The following is a 23,342-nucleotide window of genomic DNA, read 5'->3' on the forward strand; positions in this document are numbered from 1 at the left end:
TGTTAGCCCACCATATTGCCATAGAGGGACAGCCCTTCAGTGGCTGATCTCCTTTCTCTAAAACCGGACACAGAGGGTTGCTGCAGGGAAAGAGTTGTCGAACCCTTCCAACTCTCTTGTGGAGTTCCACAGGGGCCAATTCTCTCCCCCCCCCCCACGCTTTTCAGTGCCTATATGCACTCCGTGGCCTTCCTGGTCTGGAACTTTAGGCTGGGCTGTCACCAATATGCAGATGGATGGCCACGAAAACATTTGCCAAACGTTTGGAAGCAATGTCTGGATGGCTCTAGCAGAGTCACCTGAAACTCAACCCCTCCAAGATGGAGGTCTTGTAGCTGGGTAGAAGGAGGCCGGGCCAAGAAGAGCTCCACCCCTCCCTGGACCAGATGCAGCTTGAGGCAGTGCCCACGGCCAGGAATCTGGGGATGATGTTTGACACCTTCTTATAAATGGAGACGCAGATCGCCAGCGTAGCCCAGGCTCTACACTATGGCTGCATCTCTTTCAATCCTATAGATAGAGATCCTTACCTGAGAGATCTACAGCAAACCTTTTTGGAACTAAAATATCTACCTGATGAAGTCAAGAAACTGCTTAACAAACCCAGAATGGGACCCAGAGAAAACCTGTTAGAAGACAGATCACAAGAGACAATAACCGAGCACCACTAGTGTTCACATACAGCTCTCAACCCAAAACAGTTCAATGTATCATCAGCAACCTAAAACCTTTAAACATTTTCTTGCACACAGACAGCCCCCCTCCCAATCTCAAACCACTCCTGAACCAGAATAATACAAAATCTAATTTTTAGCCAGTTGAACTAGACTCTGGTATAAAAGTAAACAATGGAGACAGAGGAAACTCTGGAGGCTCACACACTTCTGTCATTCCACAAGCGAAGTAGAACAAGAGGGCATTTTAATAAAGATAACGGGGCTATATTATAACAAAAAGATTCTGGAAAGCACTTTTGTTAAGTGCATGGTTTTATACTTCTGTGTTCTGTATTGTTTATCAAACATTTCATGCTTTCTTTCAGATTTCTGTAATCCAGGTTGTTACATTATTAGATGTCTTGTCCTATTGATAGGCATAATCTGCAGAAGACTTGTTTTATTTTTCTGATGTCCCAAATTTCCAGCCATAATATTGACAAAATTAGTCCAGCAGATTAGATGGGGCCTTGGAAAGATTTCCAATTACATGTGGGAAGATTTTCAGCTCCCAATTTTGACTCACCCTCAGTTTCAAATGTCTCGTATCTTTCTGTCATATTCTCATATATCAGCCATCAATTCTTCCTCTCTGATTATAATAGTTAGTAGTTAGGGCTGAGGATTTCAATTGGCATGGATGTTAAGATTGGGTTTCATAAACCATCATGGTGCAGATGTGGGATACCTGCCTTGAATATTTCTGCACAGCCAGTTCACTGGATAGATTTGTATAAGTCACTCATTCACAAAATAAACCAGCCTTTCTCAACATTCTTCAGGCTTTGAGAAACCCCAGAAGTTATCAGAAGTCACATGAGCCCCCAGGGAGGGCGGTATATAAATATAATAAATAAATACATATAAATAAACATGTCACCAGAACTGACATCACCCAGATACTTCCACCGGATGTAACATCACCAAGCTACTCCCACAACACAGGAAGTAACCACAAAAAGAGTATCAGGTGATTTGTGAACAGAACCATACCTGTATTCTGGGCTGGCTACCAGTTTGCCCTCCTTTACCAAAGGGAGCCAGCAGTGGATGCCTGCAGAAACAAGGCTGAGGCAGGCTTATGCTGCTCTATCACTTTCATGCCCCCAACACCAGAAATAGGGCTGGAGCAGGCCTATGCTGCTGCATTCCCACCCCCATGCCAGAAATGGCCGAGCACCCTGCTCTACTGGGACTGAAACAGGGTTGGGGCAGGCCTTGCCACTCTGTCCCCCACCTCAGTTAAGTTAAAATGAAGTACCGTATATACTCAAGTATAAGCTGATTTTTTCAGCACATTTTTATGCTGAAAAAAAACCCCGTAGGCTTATACTCGAATGAGGTCCCACTTACCTGTTATTGTTGATACCATATTATTTTTGTTGACCTCTTTTCCACTTACAGAGCTAGTTTACTGTTTTTCTTTGAAATAAATATTCAAAAACATTTAACTTACTGATGCCTCAATTAATGTAATTTTATTGGTATCTCTTTTTATTTTTCAAATTTACCAGTAGTTGCTGCACTTCCCACCCTAGGCTTACACTAGAGTCAATAAGTTTCCTCAGTTTTTTGTGGTAAAATTAGGTGCCTTGGCTAAAATTCGGGTTGGCTTATGCTCAAGTATATACGGGTACTAACCTCTCTGGACTCCAGTTGTAAGGAGAGCCAGTTTGGTATAGTGGTTAGGACTGCGGACTTCTAATCTGGCATGCCGGGTTCGATTCTGCACTTTCCCACATGCAGCCAGCTGGGTGACCTTGGGCTCACCACGGCACTGATAAAACTGTTCTGATCGAGCAGTGATATCAGGGCTCTCTCAGCCTCACCCACCCCACAGGGTGTCTGTTGTAGGGAGAGAAAAGGGAAGGCGACTGTAAGCGGCTTTGAGCCTCCTTCGGGTAGGGAAAAGCGGCATATAAGAATCAACTCTTCTTCTTCTTGTCTAGCAAGGATTTGCATGGCTGGGACCCTTCGCCTTCCCACCCCTTCCAGGCACATCATTGGCTATTGTGGGAGGGGGGGTGAGTTGGTAGACATGACCATGTATGGTCATATCACCTGATATTTTTTAAATTACACACACACACACACACACACACACACACACACACAATTAATTAATTAATTAATTAATTAACTCCCACCCAATTGGCAAAACACTTCCAGGGCTGCCACAAACCCCGAGTTTCATGAAAAGCCTAGTATATACTATAATAATTAATTGACTTGTTTACTGAACAGTATACATTATTTTACTACGCTTATTTGATGACCCTAACAAAATTTGTGTTAGGGTATGAGCTTTCTTGACTCACTAACAAAAGCTCATACCTTGTCATGCTTATTGTTAGTTTTTAATGTGCTACTGGACTCAGTTCTTTTCTACTGATAACAAACTGATAACTAAAAAGAATGAAAATGTCTATGTCAAGCTAGAAACATGAGGAAGCTAGAAACAATTTTAGCTCTGCCCTTCCACATCATTTTCCCAGAGGTCACAAACTCATAACTTCAGTAAGTAATTATTATGCATACTTTATCTGATCATCCCAATCAGTGGATCACAACTGATTTTCTTTCCATGCTGCCACGAGCACTGCAGTGTAACTGTAGTCCTAGTCTATCATCAAAGTACTTTGTAAAGTTTCTCTTTTCTGCTGCAACAGACAAACATGGCCGCCCATCTTGATCAATTTGATATACAATTCATTGTGGTGATTTTTGTATCCAGAATGCAAATGTCTGCTGTTTTCCAAACCAAGAAGTTAAACTAGACTAGTCACTGGTGCTGGCATTTTATCCCACTGTGATAAAAAATTCAGACATATAAAGCAGTTGTTAAGTAAGCCATAATGCAAATACCTGCTCACCACAGTCCTGCAAAAGGAATATGATGGTACTCAATAACTCATCAATGACTCAGTGCAAGTTGTTTGGGTCATAAAAGTACCCACTCATTGTCTGTCTGACGCCTGCAATTAAGGCTCTCTCAGCAGGAGTCCTGCTACTAAAGGAGACAGAAACTATAGTGTATTTGCTCTTTGCTCTTATACACCTTCAGATCAGATGTAAACGGGGGAGGGAGGGGAAGGAGGGCAGAAACTGATTGTTTTTTCTTCCCATGAAGGAATTTGTGTTAGACATTTATCTCAGCGTGAACTGAGATTTTTGATTTTCTGAAACAGATTTCCAGGTCCCATTTTCGTTCATGTTTGTTTATTGTACATGTACTCACTGTGCATGCATCGACTGCACATGTACAATTGTCTTACATATGTTATTTCTACGCACATACTGATGTACATGCAACCTAGACCCTGGATTTTTAAATTATTAGTCTTCAGGTACAAAATTCAGACATTTGCACAAACAACTGTACTCAGAGATGCCAGTCCCCAGGTGGGTCCTGGGGATCCCCTAGAACAGGGGTAGTCAACCTGTGGTCCTCCAGATGTTCATGGACTACAATCCCCATGAGCCCCTGCCAGCAAATGCATTTGCTGGCAGGGGCTCGTGGGGATTGTAGTCCATGAACATCTGGAGGACCACAGGTTGACTACCCAAGCCCTAGAATTATAGCTCATCTCCAGATGAGAAAGATTATGGAATCATAGAGTTGGAAGGGGCCATACATGCCATCTAGTCTAACCTCCTGCTCTACGCAGGATCAGCCCTAAGCATCCAAGAAAAAAGTTCCCCTGGACAAAATGGCTGCTTTGAAGGTGGACTCCACAGTATTATACTTGACTGAGGTCTCTCCCTGCCCCAAATCCTGCCCACTCCCGGCTCTACCCCAAAGTCTCCAGGCATTTCCCAACCCAGAGCTGGCAATCCTATACTCAGTCCATGAAGGCACATGCATATAACCTGTGACATGCCATACAGATTCTGCTCAAATAGTAAACTGCAAAATACCATCAATGACAAACAGAATTAAGAGTCAAAACTCAAAAGGTTTACTGAGACCAATATGATTTATGATAGCAATTTTGCAGAATACCTACCCACCCTCTTTTGCCTATACAAATAAATTTCAGTTATCCTCAGTCATTTAATAATTAATTGACTGCTGTACACAATTAACAGCAGCTCCATGCTAAATAGATTGTCTGCATATAATTTTGCGGTCTAGCCGCCTTACAAAAATTGAATTGGGGTAGTAAATATCTTCCTTTGTCCTGCATACCCAGTGAAAAAACCCTGTCACATTAAGGATAGATTCAAATGAGTAGCAGTGTTGGTCTGAAGTAGCACAATAAAATCAGAGTCCAGTAGCACCTTTAAGACCAACAAAGATTTAATCAAGGTGCGAGCTTTCGAGTGCAAGCACCCTTCGTCAGACTATGATCTTCTTACATGACAAGGAATCCCTGTCATGTAAGAAGATCATAGTCTGACGAAGGGTGCTTGCACTCGAAAGCTCGCACCTTGATTAAATCTTTGTTGGTCTTAAAGGTGCTACTGGACTCTGATTTTATTCTGTCACATTAAATTATTGGAAATTACTAGAGAGCCAGCAAACTCTATATTGTTCAATTACTAAGTTATTTTGTGGGAGCTAATAGTGTACCAGGCTCCAGTGACGTTCTGCAGCCTAAGACTCCCCAACTTTCCTGTGCATTTAACAGCTGTATGACCACTACAGTTGCCAGGGCTTTCTGTGTCACGCATACAGGTAAACTAGCCCTGTTCTCCTTTCACAGATTGTCACATGGGATAGTTTCAGCTGGTCTACCATTTTGTTAATGGCCCATTTTTTAAAAGGTAGACCAGGTATAGTCTTGGACCATAATGTCAACAGTTTCTTTTGGGAAGCCCAAACTCTCTTGGTCTACCTGCTCAATCTCCATGTTGTTAGCTGGATCCATTAGCTGAATAAGCACCTGATCCAGGAAGTCCTGCCTGGGAGGAAGCTGCCATGGAATGTCTACCACCCACCTTCACCAGTTCCAAAAACCATAGTCATTTTGGCCAGAATAGTGCAATGAAAACCCTCTGCGCTCTGTCTTCATATTTTGTTCAGCACTCTGCTGATCACAGGAGTCAGAGGGAAGGCATACAGAAGCCCAAGTTGCCACTGGTAAAGGAGAGCATCTTCGCCTTCTACTTGGGGCTCAAAATGCCTCAATAGGAATCTTGGCACCTGTTGGTTACTTGATGGTGCAAAAAGGTCTATTCTTGGAGTCCCTTAGTGATATGTGGGTTCTCAAAAGGTGTTCCTGTTCAAAGACCATTCATTCTTCCTGGTCTATATCCTTTCAGCTCAGTCAGCTTTGATGTTTGAGAGACCTTGCATGTGTTGTTATTATTATATTTGTATTCTACCCTTCCCCAAGGGCTGAATGCGAGGATATTGCTCTTTTTCTTTGCATTTTCTATTCCCCCAAATCAGAAGGTTCACTCTGGACTTTCCTATGTCATGGTTGCTGCTTCTCCTGGACAATCAACCACCCCCAGATATGGAGGACCCTGCATGCCTGCAGGTGGAAACACTACTGGGGTGGGGGATGGGCATCCATGATGGTCTCCAGGTTGCAGTATCCAGCGGGGGGGGGGATAGGGTACCCACCATATTGTGAGCTCCTGGGCCTTTAGAAAGGCTTGTAAGGGCTGGAGGGGTCTTCACAAAATGAAAGGTTCCAAGAAAAAAACACCTCATTGCGAGCACTGGCTGGCCAAATCCTGTCCATTAGCTCCCTAGGGACCCTGGCAAGGATTGAGCTCACCACTGATATACCTGGAAGGTCCCCTAAGGCTCAACACAGCTTAAGGTGCCTGGCCAAGTCTAAGAAAGGCTGAGAAAGGCTCCTAAGCCTTGGATCTTCCTATCTGTAGGATACTATTCACAGTATCCACGGCTTGAATCCACCCTTCCCTCATGCTTGAAGCTTTGGGCTTATTCCTTCTTTTTTGTAGGATCAGATCCCTGGCCTTTTGTGACATCTCTTCCTCCATTGGGACTGAAGCCTCTTGGAAGAATTTCCCCAGAATGGAAAGATCTGATGAGATTCCTGAACTTTGGGATGTTAGCCACAGAACTAGGCTTGAGAAACCTGCTGGAGCGGCAGGGTTACCCAAACTGGAAGGGCAGCCTTGCTCTGTCCCAGGACAGTGCTGCCCTAATGTAACCACTTTGGATGACTTCCCCCACTGATTATTATGGGTCTATAACCTGGTGTAATCCTCTGGATGTTATCATTTTTGTTCAAGAAAGACTGTAAGTTCCAGAAGTAAAGGATTAATTGTGGTCTACTTCTGACCTGGCAGTCTCTGAAAATATTTTTTGTGGGGCATCTGTCATGTCAATAGTACACTTCATATGAAGATGATGTAAACTCCAAGACTTCCATTGTTTCTCAAGCAGGCCTTCCTACATGATGACCCTTACATAGATGTGGTTCATGTGATCAGTAAATTAACCCTACAGGATTCTTATTCTTGATGGATTCTGGCTGTCTGAACACAACTTTGACAAAGCACTGTTCTCCCATCAACACTGTGAGCAATAGATAGTTTATCTGAAAATGATTCTGATTATTTTATGGCTGTTTCTGTTAAATAAGCTTGCTTAATGGATTTTCTGCATTTCCTTCCTCTATCACTTGCAAAGGAGGCTAAAGCTGGTTCCTAGTTCCTTATTCCTGAATCCATCTGAAAGCATTTGGGATGATTTAAAAGCACCGCACCACCAAAATAAAGTTTGGACCACTACACATCATACTGTCCTACAATGAGGGACCCTGCCCTCTGAGAGGGCGTAGGCTGTTTCTCAGTCCGAAGCCCAGTCGTTGTGCGGCTGCTCCAAAGTGAGGTCCCCCCCCCACCAAAAAAACAAAAAACAATCTCACAAGCAGACACTGGAGCCAGGCTGCAACCCAAAACAATCTTTGGACTATGGCAACTGACACATCTTCACATCAGCATCTTGTGGTTAGTTCTTTTGCAAAGTGTACGGGATTGTTAAATGAGGAACCCTTTCAGGATGAACATTTTTCCTTCTAAGGAAAAGTCTCAACATTTGCTATGGGTGTCGATTACATTAATTTTTGACCTCAAAAAGTGCACAAATGATATAAAGGATTTTAAAGACATACCCATCTATGAAGTATATACATTACATTTAATATACAAAAATTGCTTTAGGGAACTCGGAACTAGCCCCACCCCCCGCGCTTATCTTGTAAAAATCTCTAGGCAACAGATATTGGGTATTGTCGCCGTTTCTGTGTCCTCATCCCCGAAAGACCAACGCGACAGGAGCAACACGTGGACGGCTACCCGCTTTCTGTGTCCAAGCAGGTCTGGCACGGTCTCTCTAGGGAACAGAAAAGGGGGGCGGGGTGGGGGGGGTCTTGCCTTCCCAGCTGGAACTCCGCGGTTTGCTCTCTCTCTCTCTTTTATGCAGGGGGGGGGGGGGCTTTGAAAAGTGAGGGTCCGTTGCGGTTTTCCAGCTTGGGGGGAGGGGGTGCGATTTCCTCTGGCTTTTGGAATCTCCCCGCCCCCAACCACCGTCCGGGGTCTCTGTCCTCCCGAGAGCCGCTGGCTGCAGCCGGCCGTTGCCTCGGGAGCTTTTCCTCCTCCACCAGGCGCCGCCATATCTGCGGGGCAACCCAAACTTGTTACACACTGGCACCAACTCCTCCTCCCTTTCTGTCCCCACCGGCGGCGGCGGCGGCGGCGGCGGCGGGGAGGTCCGCCGAGGCCGCCCCCGGGAGCCAGCGGGGAGGGCCCGGGAAGCGCCTGGGGACGTCGGGGGCGGCGCGACGAGCAGGTAAGCGGGTCGGCGGGGCGCGTGCTGGGCTGCGGCGTCCCCCTTTCCGCCTGCCTGCCTGCCGCAGAGAAAGGAGGCGCGCCGAAGGACGAGGAGGAGGAGGAGGAGGTCCCTGCCGCAGCCCTTCTGGTCGCGCTCCCGCCGCGGCGGGATCTCGGAGCCGGCAGCCGCTTGCAGGTTGGCAGAGACGGGGCTGGGGCTGCGGGGAGGGCCGGTGGCGGCACGCGAGGGAGGCTGCCGGGGGGGGGGGGGGGGGAGGGAGCGGCAGGGACGGCGGCTGGTTGCTGCGGGGGGCGGGGGGGGGGCGCGGGCGCTGCGTCTGCGGTCGGAGACAGACCCCGCAGGGCGACCCGAAAGAGCGCGCTGGGTTGCTCGGCTGGCCCTGGCGGAGGGCCCCGGCAGAGGCGCGGAGCTGCTCGGTGGCGGGCTTGCTCAGGGCCCCAGCGGTCTTCCCGGGGGCTGCGGCCGCCTGACAAGCGAGGGCGAGTAGCCAAGGAGCCTGGACTTGCCGCCCCCTCGGCCGTCGAAGCCTTTGCGGCTTATGGTGCTGGGCGGGGGGGGGGGGGGGCTGATTAAGACGAGCCTTCAGATGATACAAAACGGTTCCTCGGCTTAAGGACGCGAAACGCGGGCCGTTGTTTTCGGGCGAGAAAATGCACGGCGGGGGCTGCGTGTAGTTTAGCGGGCGGCTTGCTTGCTCGGGAGTTTGCGTTTTGCATTTCGCCGTTTATTGCACTGCACTCCTTCCCAGTGAAATAGCAGCAGCAGCCACCGCCTCCCTCTGCCGTTTTCCAGCAGTAAGGGCTCGCGAAGTGACCCTGCCACGGAGCCCGGGCCTTCTTCCCTTGCAACCGGTGTTAATATGTTCACCTGCCTCCATAAACCTACCATAACCCCCCCCCCCACACACACACACACACACGCTGCCGCCCTCTTTTTAATCTGGCTAACAATAATGCCTTTGTGCGGAAGTTTCCACGGGAGAGATAGGCTCCTCTGCTGCTCTGTCTTGATTTAAAGAATATTTATGTTCTCCAACTTCTTCCTGGACACTTAAAAGACCTTTCCTGATTTCCTCTGGAGACTTTGTGTAAGGAGGAGTCCAAGTCTGGGGAAGGGGGCTTTTGGCATGACGGAGATCCTTTGAAGAAAAATGGAATGAATGAATGATAAAGAAAAAATAACCTGTTAAAAATCTTTGGAACTCTTCCCTGGAGACTGACATCCAATTTTTACAAACATAAGTGCTATAATTGGTAAGGGAATAAAAACATGGGTGTTTTTGTTGATGGGCATGAACTCATGTAATGTCTATGGGTTCCCACAATGGGGCTGTTGAATAACCCCCTTGATATTCCATAGAGAGCAGCCCAAACCAAATCAGGGTAGTTTAAGCAGTTGCTAACTTTGCTCTCCCATTCCTGTTGACTCTTCCTCCCTGATAGGGCTGCCTTCACATCTTGGAAGTCTTGACAGTTTTTCTGAGGCAGGGGCGTCTGTGCTACATTGTGCTCAGCAGGGCCTGGCAATATCTGGAGTAGTATTAATAACCACAGGAAGCTGGGATGAGTTCAGACCTGGAATGGCTCCTTGTGTCTGTGTAGCTTCAGGTCACAACCATAGTGTTGGAATTCACCATCCGGAATAGAGATGGGGATGGTGAGTGGGAACTGGATTGCACCTGTTGTAGCTATTTGATTCTCTTGAGCTGGACTGTGGTTATTGCCAGTATAAACATGTAAAAGATATGGGACCTGGCTTTTATCCCTTTCTGAGAAATGTAAAACTGCAAAGGGTTCACAGGGGTTATTTTAGATCATAAACCGACTTCTGCATTTAATCCATCTAAATCTTAATTCTGTGCATTTGTACTTGTTTTAAAGCTGAGGCTCTCCCCCCCACCCGCAATGAACTTAAAAAGAAGTTATTTGAAGAAGTTTATAGGCTGGAGTGAAAGAACATCATATGACTTAACAGACCTCATTGCCTTTCAGCCGATTATAAATGGAAGACACGTTTGCTGTCTTGGCATTCTATGAGTAGGGTGATCTAAATCTGATGCTGTCATGTTGTGGTTGTGTGCATCTTCAATTAATGTGTTCCAAGCAGAGCAATACTACACAATATTTTATACCACAATAGAAAGAGTGCACAGTACAGGGTTTTTCATGTGGTTAATACAATAATGTAAGCACTTTCATTATATGGGATGAGTGGAAGATAAGATAACTTTTCTTGAGGTTCCAGAAGACTCTCAAAATGTGTTGATTCTGCATTGTCGCTGCTTGTTGGCTGGTTTGCCTTGGGATGGGCTGGTTGATGGTTCCTCTGTTCCATAACTGTTACTACTATTATTACTACTATCTATTTGGATTAGATTTAAAGGTCTACTAGGCAACCAGTTCTCATTGCAAGGCTCTTTGTCTTGTAGTCTAGAAGTTATTGTTTTATTTCCAATCTATTTTCTTTACTGTGGAGCGTTATGTTCAGAATAAATTTACAGAATAAATCAATATTTTTAATTGGTTGTGGATTTATGATTGGGTTGGACATGTAATTTCCAGGATGTCCATCTCTGTAGTGAAACATCTCACTTTTAGAAGAGCATCTGCAATGGACTTCTCTGAAAGTTAGAGTAATTCAGCACTTTGGATAACTATAGGCAGGATGAGTCAGTCGTGGACTCCTGCCCATGTAATCCAGAAAGACTCTTTTCAAAAAGCTGGAGATAATTGTATGGCTAAGAAATTAAGAAGACTGAACTGTTATTAACATCTGCCAGTGGTACTTGTTCTGACATCTTATGTATTTTGTTATATAAGAGTTTTCTGTTTGGTCAGCTACAAGATTCAATATATGAATGGTCACTTCACTGGTGCTGAATTTCAGTAGAATACCTTGTTAAAAATTCAATCCCCTGGTGCTGTTCTCTCATCTTGCTGTTTTATGTTGTTGAAATTTGTTTCAGTTAATTTTTTCTGTTGTTTTCATTTTGTTATTGCCCTATCTCTTCTCTTTTTATTTCTGAATTTATTTTTGACGTTGCTTTTCTCTTTTTGCATGACCTTTTCCTCAGCTGTTGTTTGGTGTTATTTTAATATTCATTTTGACTGTGCTCTGGCACAACTGCTCAGTGTGTGATTTCTGTTTATTTAACTTCTTATTGTTAATGTTCCCATCCTTTAGGCTGATCATACCCTTGATCTTTTCTATGTGTTAACCATTATCTTTCTTAGCTACCCCTTTAATTTCCCTTTGTCACTTTCTTTGTTCTTCCACCCTTTTTTATTTTGAGGTTTTCCTATTAAGATATCTACTTTCATTATAAGTCAGTTAATACTGATTTATTTGCACATTACTTTCCTCCTAGCCTTTACTCTGTTTTGTTCTGACTTCTCTGCAACTGTCATTAGTACTCAAGTCTCATTGCTCACCCTGTTCTGTGCTATCATTAGTCTCTTCCTACTCTACCTGGCTTAGCTCTCTTTTTGTTATTTTTGCTCATGTCTTCATACTGTGAAGAGTGCACTCTGATCTTGTTAATTTTATATCTGTGTTTGTTATTTTTATCTGGTTCTGTTTTATTCTAATTAAATTAAGTTTGTTTTGTTATTATTTTATCTGGATTTTTTCTACTTTTAATCCATTTACTACCCATCTTTTTTGTTGCCAACATGTTTACTACTTGTGTGTAGGTACGTTTGGCTTCGAGTTATTATACTGGAAATGTCCCTTTTTTTCTTCATGCATTTAGATGCTATTGTTTTATTTTAAACTGACTATTTATATGCTGAATAATCTTCTAGTCTTCTTAATTATAGTGCTTACATGCATATTTAATTTTTTTGTTTTGTTTTGTTTTCAACATACATTCAGGGCACTTTCCACTCTGTTTTAGTGTTTGCTATTTGCCATATATACATTGCTGTTTCAAATTCTGAAAAAAATCTTCTCTTGATTCTCATTCTGTTTACTTATCATTATTGTTTTCTATTATCTTTTACTTTGAAAGTTGTTGGGCTTTTTATTTTAACTTATCACAGTTTTCCTTATCCAGATTCACTGTTAACTCCTTTTCGGTATTCTTTTTTCCATTCTTGGGACTTAGAATCATAGAGTTGGACAAAACCTCCAGAGTCATCTAGTCCAACAATTATTTGCTCAACTTCAGTGACCCCAAATCCCATGTCCAGATGATCCCCCCCCCCAAAAAAAAATTCCAGCAATCCCTGGTCAGTCTGGTCTGGAGGAAGTTTGTCTTCTGACTTCATTGAATCTGCTCTTGCATTTTCACTGGTCTCTTGCGAAGTTCTAAGGTCAGTACTCTTTTACTGATTTATTTTCAGCTTTCAATGCTACTAGAGTTCTTTTATTTTTGCTGTGTTCTGTATGATTTGATGGACATGTTTTCCTGGTTTCTACCTTATCTTCTATTTCCATTGAGGATCATTCCACCTTTTAAAAACAGCTTTCTGCTGGTATTCCTCAAGTCTCTGTCTTGGACCTTTTTCTCCTTGTTTCCTTTTTCTTAATCCTGTTATTTATTTATTTACTAGCCTGCAAGATCATTGCATCCAGGAATGCAACGGGCACTAGCAGGCGCCTGACCTAACATAGGAGACGGTGGGGCCAATGCGTCACATGGCGGGTGGAGGGCGCGCAGCGGTTGAGTGGGGTGTCACACTGCTGGCTGGGCAACGGCCCCGCAGCTGGTCAACATAGCGTGCGGCGTGTAAGCCGGTAGCCCTGCTGCCGAGTGGGCCGACAGCTGCGCTGCTGGTTGGCCCGCCATGGCTGCTGGTTGGCCCGCCATGGCTATTGACGGGCAGACTGATTGACGGTGAAGGCATGGTGACATGGAAGCGCCCTTTTTGTCAGCCAGGCAGCATCTGACCCTGAGGATGGCTTAGCACCTTGTGGCTGGCCTCTGGAAGCGAGTGCTCCAGGGGCCGGCCTAAAGTGCACCTGGATTGGCCAGTGCAGGTGGAAGCGCAGGCCAGACACCCAATAGAGCCACCAATGGTTAGGATTTTTTATTTAGTGCGGGATTTATAGACCGCTACTCCCAGGAAACTGGCTCATGGCGGGTCACAAGTCATAAAAACAGTATACAAAAACTATAGAACCCCATTAATAAAGCTAACAATTTCCAGAACCAGATACAAACAGCAATACATTATAAAACTCCTCTCCGTGCAATGAGCCATTGGAATCGGTCAAGTAAACTCTGGAGATGGTAACAAATAAGTGCATAACGGGGCCATCCTCCAATGACTCCTGGCACTGTCTAATACTGCGCACAGGGGCCTTCTTCTTCTTCTGACACATCATATTTCCCCCTTCCTAGTAGGTATACCTGTCATTGCTCTTTTTGGCTGGATGTTGCCTTGTTACCTGAACTGAATTTATCCAACAGCTGTTGGTCTTTATGTATTCTTCCAGATACAACTATCTTCTTTCTTTGACTTCTATTCGTCTTTCTCTCCAAGTGCAGAAGTTTGGCAAGTACCATGTGAATATAGACATTTTTGCCTGCGGCTTGGCCTTCTCATTTCTGCCTTTTCTCCTTCTTTTTCCCCCCTAGGTTGTAGGCCTGCAAGCAGGGGTTCTCCTAATATATCATTTTACATTGCCTAGATTCAGGAGTTTTATGAATAAGAAATATTAAAGATTATCGGTATACGTACTTCTCAGTATGGCCACATCCCAGGATACTTAAATTCAGAGATTGGAGTAGTGAACAGACAAATCTTCCTGCAATTCTGAGGAAAGCTCCAGGGTTGCTAAACAGTGTCAAATCTAAGACACATTGGGGATTTAAATCCAGAAGTAGTACCTGTATTTTTAAAGAAAAGAATGTCCTCTGATAACTGACCATTGTGGGGATACTAAGCAACCACAACAACAACTTTGCCATGATTGGTTTCTTTCAGTAAAAGGCAGGGGGAGGGTCCTTCCCAGGGCTCTTTTGGCCTCTAAACCCACACCTGTTCTCCTCCCTCCTACCCCGTAGGCAGGACTCATTGGAGCCAGGAACTCCCATGCAATTAGCAAAACTCATCCAAGTGTGATGGCGGCTCCCAGCCAACTCAGTTGGCCTGGGTCACCCACACTTTTGTCAGAGCTCAGCTGGGCCCGGCAGTGTCCACCACACAACTCACCTGAGGAACTTAATATTATATGACTGTTGCATGTTTTCCAGAGAGAGGCTGCCACCAGCGGTAGGGAAGAAAGGAAAGCTGAAAGGGAGGGAGTCTGGTGCTGCCAGTAGAAGAGAGGGAGGAAATAATATGGGAAGGAGGATATGGTAGAAATTAAGTGACCCCTGTAAATTCCTGCGGGTTCTCCATATTATTTCTATTAATAATAATGTTAGTGTATTATAAGATTACTGTGAAATCTAAAACATGAATTTCTGTATGTTGCAAAATTTTAATCATAGATATCTTAGAAGGACTCTGTTATTGATGGAATCTCTGCCTGAGTTCCGGTGATCAGTTTTTCCACTGTTCCGTTATCTAATCACTGTGCTTGAGATCCATGTAGAGCTTGGTAGCAAACGAAAGGCCAGAATTCAGGCAGCACTGTTGCCACAAAGCTGTTTTTCTGAATGTAACATTCAGAAACTTTTTTTGTTGTCAAAATGATGGTAGCTTTCAGTGCTCTCCCAAATATGAGAGAATGAAACTTTTTTCCTGAGTAAAAAATACAGCATGCCCCCTTAAACATTGAAGGAGGCCATTCTTGTGCTGTGTAGTCACAGATTATGTCTCATTCCCTGATAATATTTCCAACCAAACAAAAGGTGTTGCAATCTTGAGGCCTTAAAAAAAAAAAGTGTTGTTCCAGAACATTGTATTCCGTTCCTCAGTCAGATTTTTCTGTTTGTTCCAGCAGTATGCTTTGACTGTACAAGTCAGAAGTGGTATATTTCTCAGCATCAGATAAGACCCATGGCCTAACAAAGAAGGCATTAAAATAGAACAAAGTTTGAGCCCAGTGGGATCTTTGACCAACAAAGTTTAATTGCAGGTATAAGCTCTTCTGTGCATGAATACTTCTTCAGGTATCCAGAATTAAAGATGTCTTAAAAGTGCCACTGGACACAAACTTGGTGCTATTACTTCAGACCAGCACAACTATCCACCTGAATCTAGCATTAATTTGACTGAGAGGAAAATTAATAGTTAATGCATGAGCCAAATCTAAAGGAGCGTGAAAGCTGTTCAGCAAAATCCTTAACCTGTGGACTACATCTTTGACAGTGCATGGATGTAGGTTGCATTGCTTAGTTTTTATCAACGAAGCCATCTCTCTTTATTCACTGTGAAATAGGAATTAATTGCCCTTCAAATCCATGCTTACTTGTGGATTATTGGCTGGGATTAGGGTGTGTTCATTCACCTACAGTTGACATGTACTAGTGGCCTCAAACGCACTGAACTCTGGGATCAGAGTTTGACTAGTGGAGTAATTGTATAGATGCCTGTTGATCTTGCAGTTTTTTCACAAGTGATGCAGAAATGTTCCAGCCAGCTGTAAACCAGTTTAATCTTAGGGAGGAAAAGGTAAATAAATAAAATCAATTAATAAACCCACTCCATATTTCTACTTATTGTGCAATCTTAAAATATTCTACTTTTAATTCCAATTTGCAACATGAGAATCAGTTTTTTTTTTTAAACTTCCCAATATTTCACATTTTTCTACTACTGTTGCTGGAAGGGAGTTCACATGGGCTCTAGTGATTCCTCCCTCCTGGCAGCCTTGTGAGCCACTGGCCTGTGGACAGCTAGGCCGATTATGACTGGGAGGGATAAACTAGGTCAGCGCTCGCAGGGCAGTGGGGCAAATTCCCACTGACACACAACGTCGCTGTCAGCCAGGCCCCCTCCCAGCCCTGGCGTGCTTTAGGGCCTCCCAAGTTAAGGGAACACTGATATGTTTTTTTTAACTAAAATGGTTACATTGTGATGTTGCCGCCTTTGTTTGAGGCATGGAGGAGTTGTTTTTGCTGGTTCCTACCTGGTATTTGAACCAATGTGCCAGATTCATCAGTGAGCATCCCGAGAACTCGCTATATAAGTGCACCCTTAGTCAAGTAGAGTAGAGGAGAAGACTGCTCTATTATTCTGAACTGACCCTTCCTATGTCTAGTAAGTGATTGCAGCCACCTCAATTAGGCTTTAAAAAAAGGCATATGGGGGTGTTTTGGAGGCACTGGTTCTGAAATCCTTTTTAAGATTTCAAAATCATAACTCCGATCTCATGCCTGAATGTGTTTATTAAGTAAATCTCATTGAAGTAGGTAGACCTTAGTTCTGAGTAAATGTATAGGCCTTAGTTCTATATCTGTTCCAGACAATGACATTAGGCCTGTATGTACTAAGCAATAATTACACTGTGTTTTAAAAAAGGCATTTTTCAGTTTTGTTTCTCAGTTTTGTTTTTCACTTTACACCACCTGAGTTAATGGAAGTTGTCAAAATCCTTAATTTATGGATAACTTGTGCATATGCATGTCTGTAATCCAGGTTCTGTGCTGGGTAAAGTGCAGTTTTGCTTCTGTTTTCTGCTTAAATCTGGCACAATAATGGGTTTAAGACCTTGTAAGAATAGGACAATCAGTAGTGAAGCTTTGGCTTTAGCCTCTCTGGCCTGTAGGTAGTTTTCAAGTTGTTGGTCCACTGCATGGTTTTGGAAAGGTTTCCTCCTGCTCAAGTGATTGAGGCATGCCAATTTGTTTATTTGGGGCCCTCACATAAGATACACAAGTGAAAGCTGCATGTTGAGAAGCTTATTGGATTATTCTAATTCTTGCTGAATGGGAATGTTTTATAGTCCTCGGTGGGTGTGTTATTAGAATAATAATGCACACGAGAGCAGGGATTTGAAAAGCCTTTGGCAGATTTATGTTTCTGCCTTTCTATTGGATTGTCTTATACAGATGTTGAAGAACACAGTCCAAAATAAGGTTTGTCTAGCAGTACTTTTAGGTAGTTTTATCCTTTCCTAAGGCCCTTCTTCTTTTCAAGAGTATTTCAACCCATTTTTGTTTGCTAATTCATTTTACTTAAAGTTCAGTAATCCCCATTAAATAAAATGTACTTTGAAAAAAAGCATTTTAAAATAATATTTTTAAAATAGTGAGATGCTTCCAAATGGCAGGGATGTAAGAAGCTTGCCTCACTGGCTGCTTTGCCCCACTCACTTTCTCTGTTCAGAGTGTAAGTTATTTCAAGATCACTATTCCAAGAAATATTGTTATTTTTGCTAAAAAATGAAATTCCAGTGAGCCTTAGGTTAGATCGCAAAATTAACAGTTGTGATTTATGTCAATTTATAGTACTGAAATTCTTCATAAAAATATATTTGGACTAAGTTAATGAATCAGGATACTTCAAGCAACAATAACGTATGATGCAAGAAGAATAAGTTGAAAATCTCTTGTCCATTCTTACATTTAGTGTAAGCATTTTCCCCCAGATGATCTTTCTGTATAGAATTTTTTTTAACATTGGCACAGTAGTAAAGAGCTTTTCTAACCCTTGTCTACCAAAATTTCTCTACTTGTATGAATTTTCTTTTAAAAAATATATGCAAGCGAGAAGAAAATGTCTGTCTGGTTACCTCTGAGCAATTAGTAATATATATGCAGGTACAGATAAATACCTATCTGTAGAGTATGCCATCAGTTAAACAATAATAAATAAATATTCATCTATTAGGGGCTTCAGTGAAGTATTTATAGTACCTTTAAACATGAGTAAACTATGAGAGTATATTCTGTATGTTGAAACATGTAATCAGGTCATCTCAGTATAGCTGTTTCCCGTAAGCTTTACTTTTGTTGCAGTTTTCATGACAAGTGAAAATCTGTGCTACTTGTTTTTTTCTACAGGTTGTTGAAGGTGAAGTGTCATTTTTACCTTTATTAAGATAATTCGGGACTGACTGTGCTCTCAGATGCTGATGCCAGTCTGGGGGTCTGGCATCATGCCTAGATCGGTGATAGGGGAGCTGCTTAGGAGCTTGCAGACAGAAAGGGGGACTATTGAAAAAATGGGAGAGGGAAGGAAGAGGGGATTGTCAGAGAAGGGGAGGGGAGAAATAAAGAGAGGAAGATTAAAGGAGATGGTTGAGAATGAGGGGGAAGATGTTAGAAAAGAAGGGAGAGGAAGTGAAGCACAGAGAAAAGATGCACCTTCCCCATAAGTTTCTTGCGGGTCTCCATTTGTATATTCTAAATGTAAAGAGATATACAGTTATTTAAGATTACAGCAATTTGAATCAAATTAACTGCATTCCTGGCATTTGTTTTCATCATCAGAGTAGATCAGGGGTAGTCAAACTGCGGCCCTCCAGATGTCCATGGACTACAATTCCCAGAAGCCCCTGCCAGCATTCGCTGGCAAGGGCTCCTGGGAATTGTAGTCCATGAACATCTGGAGGGCCGTAGTTGGACTACCCCTGGAGTAGATAATGGATTCAAACTACCACTGCTGCACTTAGAATGTGATCAAAATGGTTTTCTGTCCTGAAAACAAAAGGACCAGAATATGACAAATGTGTGCCAGTGCCACTTCACCATATCTTATGTTTTCTGTAGTAAGATGGACTACATGCTAAACATTTGCAAGATTAGAAGAGCTCAGCTTTAGGCATTTCCCTCACATTTACTTAGTTCTAGCTCATATTTGATAGAAGTAGTTTCAATCATTGGAATGACCCTTCCTAGATTTTCAAGTTCTCCTCTGACTAGTGGCTTACCTGAGCAAAACTGATTTAAGATTCTTCAGGAATCATAAGAAATATTCAAAGCTACTCTTGTACAACATATTTGTAAACAGTCTTAAGGTTATGGTAATATTGACAGATGAAACACTAAGCCTCTTAATGATTGTAATGGCTTGCTTCAGGGATATACATGCAATATATTCACAGTTTAAAAAAAACAGGATACATTTTCAATGGAGGCTTTTTGACATTGAGGTGGAGATAGCCCTGACTGCTTGATGGAGCCCTGTCCACAATCACTCTCTATGGAAACCCCTCCAGGGCTGTCAAGAAACCCCAGGTTTTCATAACACCTTGGTTGAGAAAGCCTGAGTTAAACAGACCTTGGCCTGCTGCTAAGGAACTACTTCATTTAGTTAATGACTGATGTAAGTCTTATATTAGTATTTACTTGGCTTAGTATGTTTGACCTCAGGTCAATTGCCATCATACCATAAAGTATCCCAGTCTTTAAAGACCCCCCCCCTGCCATTTTAAAAAGCAAAACTGTTTCTCTTTCAGGCGTTTGCAAAACTTTCTACTTCCTCCAAGACTAGCACTTACTCAAAAGGTATTCATTCCTCTAAATTAACTTCTTTCCAGGAGGCACTTTGGTCAGTCCTTGTAGGACTCTTTAATCTAGAAGAAAACACCCATATTGTGGGAATGTTGAGGTTGAAAACTAGATAGGCTATGACAGTTTTAGCTGCTTTTTGAATATGCTATATTACTTTTGCTGAGGATGATGAGAAAAGGTAAAACTCTTGTTTTGGAAGTAGCAGGGATAATTCCCGTTGTAGTGAAAATACTGGACACTGATTAATGTCACTGAGTGTTTTCCCTTTAAATGAAAGTACTGTTGTCTTTAAATCAGTGGTCCCCAATCTTTTTATCATTGGGGACTGGTCAACGCTTGACAATTTTACTGAGGCCCGGAGGGGGTAGTTTTTTGCCGAGGGACGTTGCCACCTGAACCCTTGCTCCACTTGCTTTCCCACCAGCACCCCTGACTTCCCGCCGCCTGCTGGGGGGTGCATCCAGCAGCAGATGCGCAGTGCCATGCCAAGGGGGAGCCCCAGCCATGGCGGCCACTGGAGAGCACCAAAGGTGAGCTGGTGGCAAAGTGGCAGGGCAGCCCCCGAGGCATCAACTGGGGAGGAAGACGTGGAGGAGCCACAGCCCGGTACCAACTGATCCACAGAACGGTACCAGTCCCCGGACTGGGGGTTGGGGACCAATGCTTTTAATGATACAACAATATAATGGACATAGCCTGAGCCAAATGTTTCCAGTCTTGTGGTTTGTCTGGACCTATAAGCCCTATAGTATCCAAGCATGTTGGGGGGGTGGGGAGGGAAGGCTGAGCTTCAAGCCCACATGACAAATATTTTGTATTCTCTGATCATTGAATAAAACCATATTTTGTTGGACTTGTGAAGAAAAGACAGATCACTTATGGGCATGATGACATGGCTATTGATTCCTACTGTCTAGACGTATCCATAGTACATGCAACAGCCAAGGCCAAGTTGTGCTGTGCTATCTGCTTCGTGAAGTCCTAGAAGCAAAGAGCAAAAGTGATTGCTTTTATTAAAATAGGCTGTTAGCTTCCAGTTGGGAACCTTAGGATAAGGTCAGTAGCTTGGGAATCTGCATGCTGATCTGTGATTTAAATCTTTTCAGGGAATATTAAGGTTTATATTTCACTATATAGGTATCCCCTGTGCAAGCACAGAGTCATGCTTGGGGTGACGCCCTCCAGCGTTTTCATGGCAGACTCAATATGGGGTGGTTTGCTAGTGCCTTCCCCAGTAATTACTGTTTTACCCCTCAGCAAGCTGGGTACTCATTTTACCGACCTCGGGAGGATGGAAGGCTGAGTCAACCTTGAGCCGGCTGCTGGGATTGAACTCCCAGCCTCATGGACAGAAAGCTTCAGACAGCATTTCTGCCGCTTACCACTCTGCTCCACAACAGGCTTCATATTTCACTAAGGCAAATCTAATTTTTGTGTTCTTGGTACATGAAGGCTGCTACCAATTCAGCAGACTTACAAGAAAGTTTAAAGAAAAAAGTGTATTTGCTAATTCTAATATGTCATCAATTTGAATTAAACAGAAATAAAACAAGGCAGAAATAGGAGGAAAATGTAGGGTACTGTGGGGGTGTTTACCCAATATGTGTTTCAAGTAGAAATATGACCTTGAAGAAATATGACCACACAACATATTATTTGCATCATGAAGCTAGCTTCTCTTTGGGGAAGAAACTTTCCAGTTTTAGCTTACTTTGCTTCCCTGTCTGCTGACTCCCGTTCCCAGGAATGCCTTGGATTTAAAACAATAGTTCAAAGCTGTCCAATCAAAACTATAGCTCACTCTTTCTTGAGCTGGTAGAATAATAGGGGCAATGACTTCTTCAGGGCTCATCTTTATCTTTGTGGCTCAGTGTGAAGAAGAGCATACACTTCTCTAAACGTATAGGCTTAACTATTTACAATTTGTTGAGAGGTAGAACCTTTATGGAAGCAAATTCTGATTTAGTTTTTACAAATAAGGGACAAAACAGCTGGCTGTGAGCATTTTATAATTTCTTCTGAAATAAGAATTGTTCAATATGGCAGACTTTATCCAGAGAGAACCTCTGTGAAAAAGATCACCTATGGCTCCACTGCCTGGATATTTTGTTAAATATCCATTATAGCCAGGTTCCCATTGAGTTAAGTTTCTGTAGATTATGTCAGCTACACAGAAGCAGAAAGGTATCAGCTGTGCATTAGCCATCTTTATAGGGATATCCTGATAGGAGTTCTTCTAAACCTTTCATTTGATAGCTTAGTTTACATTGTCTGTAGCTTGCCTTTGTTTATTTGTGTGGGTCACGTATCATTCCCTTACAGAGTAGAATGTGCTAATTTGACGGAATGGGCACTAGCCCATGAAGCAAGCAAGTAAATAAAACAGCCTTGTGAGCATGCTCCCGAATTTCCCATTTATTTTGCCATTCCGTCTCATGAAGTGATCTTGATAATCTGGGAATACAAACTTAACTTGAAAATTGTTTTGAAATGTAGGAGGTTTTTTTTTTTTGCATCGTGTTAGAGAGATTTGAGCATTATATCTATCTAGTGGAATATTTCCCTTTCTTACAGCTTGTAGATATGTAAGAGCCAAACCTCAGTTGATAGCCTAGGACTGTCTATGTTTGCAAGCAGCAATGTTAAGGAGGTGTCAACTTGGCCAGTTTCTTGGATGGGGAAGTGAGACACAAATATAACAACTAATTTGAATACACACGGAGGAATCGGTGGACTCTATCTGATAATCTGCCTTAAAATAAAGTATGAGACACTTATTTATTTATCATATGGCATGTGAGTGGCATAATTAGGAGATCTGAGGATTGACTGGCAGCCAGGCAAGAGATGTCTGGAGGTGGTTTGCCATTGCTTGCCTCTGTGTCGTGATCCTAATGTTCCTTGGAAGTCTCCTATCTGAATACTAGTTAGGATAGACCCTGCTTAGCTTTCAAGATCTGATGAGATTGGGCTTTATGAGGCTGTCTACACCAGGGTATGAGGGACTGTTAGAATTACAGCTAGATTTGAGTCCAGTAGCCCTTTAGAGCCCAACAAGAGTTTCAGGGCATCAGCTTTTGAGAGTCAAAGCTCTCTTCATCAGACACAAGGGAACTTTGGCACTCAAAGGTTTCTACCCTGAAACTCTTGTTGGTCTCTAAGGTGCTACTGGACTTGCATCCAGCTGTTCTGCTGCAGATCAACAGTGCCTACCTTCTGAAATGATCTTGTTAAAATGACATGAATCTTGCAGTAGCTCAGTCAGGCTTCTTTTATATGTACCAGAGCCTTTTTTTTTTTTTAAGTTGGCAACTCTGTCAGAATTGATTTTTACTCCTGTGCATGTGGTTTGTCAGGGAAGGATTGGTTGGTTTACACCTAGTTTTGTTTTTAGCAAGCTTAATTTAACACTTTTCTGCGTTATCAGATAGCATGTGTTGGCATCTAACCACTTTTGAAAGATTTTATTAACACATTTCCTGTGTAAGAACTTTCTGCA

The 23,342-nt window shown here is 43.0% G+C and overlaps 1 protein-coding gene across 6 annotated transcripts in view; it reads left to right on the forward strand.

Moving 5' to 3' along the window:
* Positions 1 to 7,914: 7,914 nt before the first annotated feature.
* Positions 7,915 to 23,342, forward strand: part of SEMA4D (semaphorin 4D) — a 127,025-nt gene continuing 111,597 nt past the window's right edge. For 4 of the 6 annotated variants that reach the window (XM_077344502.1, XM_077344500.1, XM_077344501.1 and 1 more), the window contains exon 1: positions 8,501 to 8,667. The gene's annotated coding sequence lies outside the window, so the exon portion shown is untranslated. The other 2 variants (XM_077344499.1, XM_077344498.1) reach the window with 2 other exon arrangements.

Source organism: Paroedura picta, chromosome 7 (genome assembly GCF_049243985.1).
Source record: "Paroedura picta isolate Pp20150507F chromosome 7, Ppicta_v3.0, whole genome shotgun sequence".
Classification (NCBI taxonomy): Eukaryota; Metazoa; Chordata; class Lepidosauria; order Squamata; family Gekkonidae; genus Paroedura; species Paroedura picta.